Source organism: Ricinus communis, chromosome 5 (genome assembly GCF_019578655.1).
Source record: "Ricinus communis isolate WT05 ecotype wild-type chromosome 5, ASM1957865v1, whole genome shotgun sequence".
Taxonomy (NCBI): domain Eukaryota; kingdom Viridiplantae; phylum Streptophyta; class Magnoliopsida; order Malpighiales; family Euphorbiaceae; genus Ricinus; species Ricinus communis.
Window position 1 is genome coordinate 4732268 of NC_063260.1, and position 4366 is coordinate 4736633.

The 4366-nt window shown below is 30.6% G+C and overlaps 1 pseudogene; it reads left to right on the top strand.

Annotated features, from left to right (window-relative positions):
* The first annotated feature begins 1240 nt into the window (after positions 1-1240).
* LOC8272201 lies at positions 1241-2787 on the top strand (annotated as a pseudogene).
* The last annotated feature ends 1579 nt before the right edge of the window (positions 2788-4366 follow it).

Genomic DNA, 4366 nt, shown 5'->3' on the forward strand with positions numbered 1-4366 from the left:
ATTTAAAAATAAAAATATCAACAAGTGGTATATATTTATCTTCACTCGTCACACATATTGTGTTTGAAATATTATTATAACATTCGTAATATAAAGTAATAAAGTAAATAATAGCTTTATATATATTAGCTTTATTATATATATGTGTGGGATTCTAAAATTAATAATATTAATTTTCATTTCATTTTTAATTAAAGTATATCTTTGAAGATATTTTTAACTATATGTTTATCATTATATTTTTTATGTTATTTGATATGTTGATTTATGGTTATAGATGATAAAAAAAATTAATTTAAAGTTAAAGAATACATAGAAATTTTTATTTACAAAAAATATATATATAATTTATAATAAGATGTAATAATGACGACTCAATTTCAGATATATACTACTATAATAAAAGATGTATAGTTAGTTAAGAAAACAAAGTAAGATATCAAATAATGTAAAAAAAATAATATTAATAATTTAGAATTATTTACATAAATACACTTCAAAGATCTAAGTAATAATTGTAGAAAAAGGATATATATTATGGTAACATACGTTAATATACCAATGTCAAAATTAAAAATATTTTACCTTTCTAAATTCATTGATATATAATAGTGATGTAATTTTTTTTTTCTACCTGAAGAAGATGTTTTATGACTGGAAAAACAATTACAAATTAGACACCAGGTCTAAACATTGAGACCTGAAAAGGGATTAGCCACAAAGTTGTGATTAATTCGGCATTCTTGGCAAGGCCATGAGCTGCCTGATTACGACAAAACCAAAACCACACTGCTGAAATTGCATGCATAAGGAGAGGATATCAGCAAAAATGCCTGCACAAGAGAAGCCTGGAGAATTTAAAGCCATTACTATAACAATCACTTTCTTGGTGGCGTCCCCTTAAAAAATGAATAGATTTCAGAAAACCCTGTTTAATCGCCAGCAGCATGGCTGCCCTGAACGCCAGAGATTCTAGGATGATGAGGGGATCCTTGTGGAAGGGATAACATTTAACAGACCATGCCATGGGGTCTTTATTGGAGTTCCTTGCCACCACTGATATAATTGATCTGTCTTCACGTGGCGCTTGAATGGAGCTCCACAAGGACCTTAACCCTGTGCTATGTCGTACTCCTAAACCAAAATAAATTAAGCTCATTATATATAAAATCTCAAAAACTAGAATGCATATTATTACAATACTACCAAATACAACAACAAATATATATAAAAGAGGAAAATGGGAATAGTAGAAGAAGCACGCAACGTTAAGGTTTTGGGTTCAGGAGATCAAGTTATAGTTCTTTCTCATAGATTTGGCTCTGATCAATCTATTTGGAGGTACCTTGTGCCATGTCTTGATGATTATCGTGTTAATTTGTTTGATAACATGGGTGCTGGTATCACTAATCTTGATTATTTTGACTTCAAAATATACTCAACTATTGAAGGTTTTGCTTATGATCTGTTTGCCATGTTAAGTCTTGTACTTTTATTGGTCATTCTGCTTTGAATATGGTTGGTGCCATTGCCTCTGTTTCTCGCACTGATCTTTTCTCCAAACTCATCATGCTCTCTGCTAAGGCGAAAAATTGATACCTGAGAATTTACTTGTAGCTTGATAATTCTAATACTAAAAGTTTGATTTTACTCATGACCTTTCTCCAAACTCACCATATACTCTTGAATGGCATGTATATTTAATTATTCATCAATATTTGCAAGTGAAATTTCTTGTTGGATTATTTGTCAGTTCTTTTTTTGTGTCATATAATCTAATTGTGAGCTAAATTGGAGCTCAGATATGAAAATTTTCAGGAATGATTTAATTAAACTGTCATTTTATGTTTATTTTAGTAACATTAAGCATTCACTCTACGATTGTTTTTTTATCATAATTTATTTATGTGATAATTTTTTATTTCTTCTTAAGATGTACCATATTTTATAAACTGATATATATTTTTTTAGCGTAAATATTGGCAATTAAATTTTTAGTGTATATATATTTAGATTTATTTGAGAGTATGTTGGGAGTGGTAAAACACCATCTTAAAAGTTTTAACAGAGTATACTCAAGGTACACACTCAATATTCAAATTCGAGATTTTAATGAAGCTAGAACAGTCTCTTACCATTTTTTCTACACGTTTTTGTGTATATTGACATTAAATTATCAGATAATAGATGCATTTTTTATATGACCACACTTATTATTATTTTTAAAAAATGTATGAAATAATTCAATATAATTTAAACAATTATAAAACTACTTAAAATACTAATTTATAACCTAGTCAATGTGTGGCCAATGACTAATTTTGACACAATCTTCTTTCTACTCATCATAAAAGGTAGGCTATTAAATGGCGAGAGGATTCGTGCCACAAGACATGGACCGAATATTTGAAGGCAGGGTTCGCTCCGACAGTGATCGGTGGTGACATGGACTCAGAGGTGGTGCGAGAATTCTCACGAACCCTATTCAATATGAGACCAGACATAGTCTTAAGTTTAGCTCAAGTCATATTCCTAACTGACATGAGACATCTTCTGCCCTTGGTCACAACTCCTTGCCACATACTGCAAAGTCCAAAGGATGCTGCTGTCCCTATCTCTGTGTCTGAATACTTGCATCAAAATCTTGGCGGCCAATCCACGGTTGAGATCATGCCAACAGGCGGTCATTTGCCGCAATTGGGCTCTCCTGATGCGGTGATCTCTGTCATTCTTAAGCACCTAGGCCTTGTAAATAACAAGTATATAATACGAGAAATTTTTAATTAGACTCAGTCTATCATATGTCATCCACTTACTAAATCAATTACATGCTGATATATGGCTTCATTTATTAATTATAGCATTTTTATTAGTTGGATTTTAATCATAAGTTATTATTGGTAATAAATATATCAACCAATAAAAATACTACAATTAATAAATAAAGCCACATGTCAGTATGCAATTGATTTAGTCTACGGATGACGTAGTACACCCAGTCTATCTAAGAATTTTTCTAAAAATAAATGTTACGGTATTATAAAAAACTGAATAAGGCAATAATTCCAGTATTTCTCAAAAAACAAGGCTTTGTTTTTCTTTTTGGAGTTCTTTAAAATCTTACATATTGACCGAAAAAACCACTTCTATAACCCTGAGATTGTGGAATTATTTCTAACGAGTCATTTGCGCATTGAATGTGCAAGCTGTAGATTATTACTTTAAGCTGCAGTGTCAGCTATGTTAGCAACGATCCAGTAATACAGATTAAGTTGGACGAAAATTAACCTTTGACTGTGAGGTACCCGTTTGAACCAAGACTGCTGCATCATCTTCTCACAGTCTGTTTTAACTGTGAAATTACCAGTAGCAGAACCTCTCTAAGACATTCTATCAGTCCCGCCATACAGGCATGACGGCTTAAAATAGCTTCTATATGCATGATTGCACTAGATGGAAGGAGATACGGAAACAACTGAAGTGCTAACATATCGATGAGAGGAATTCCTTCTAACGCAAGATCCACTACTAATGAAACACCCAAGCCATAGCAAATTCCATGCAGGACATGCTTCCAATTGACATTAACCCCTCTCCAAAGAACATAACAGTATGGAGATTATCTAGAAAACTATTCTCACAAGGAAAATATTTCCGTGTGAGAAGTTAAGCCTATAGCGCACGAAGAGAACTTGACAAATCTCCATCCAACTTTAATAACGCCTCAATATCCCTACTGAGTTTACGCAACCCTGAAGTCCCATTAAGCTTCGGTTGGCACACATTATCTTTAGGAAAATCCTTAGTCTTCAATGTGTCTCTTTTACACACCACAATTCTTTCTATTTCATACATAATGAAGTGGATAGATTTTATTTTCCTAACTTATTAGATTATAAGTGATTCTATGTATCAAAAAGTGATTGATTATGAAGTATGAAGAAGACATACGCCAACTTTAATTCTAAGTAGTTCTTTTACAAAGAAACTAGACGAGTGCCCGCTTTCTGATCGGGTTAAGATATTATTAAAATAATATTAAATAATTTATTTACATAGATATTAATGAAATATAATGAAATATTAAAATATTAGATAACTATATATTATATATTATCAGTTACTAAGTTTCATTATAATTAGTGTTCTATAGATTATTGAAAATATCAATACTGAAGTTTCATTACAATTAGTGTTCATTATATTCAGTATTCTATAAATATATAAGAACTTATTAGTGCAATAAAATAGATAAAAAGTTAAAATTTATGAGTATATATATTTTTCATGTTTATTTTCCTTAGCATATAAAAATAAAAATATTTCATAAGAATGTATTATGATTTCTATAAAATACTAATATATT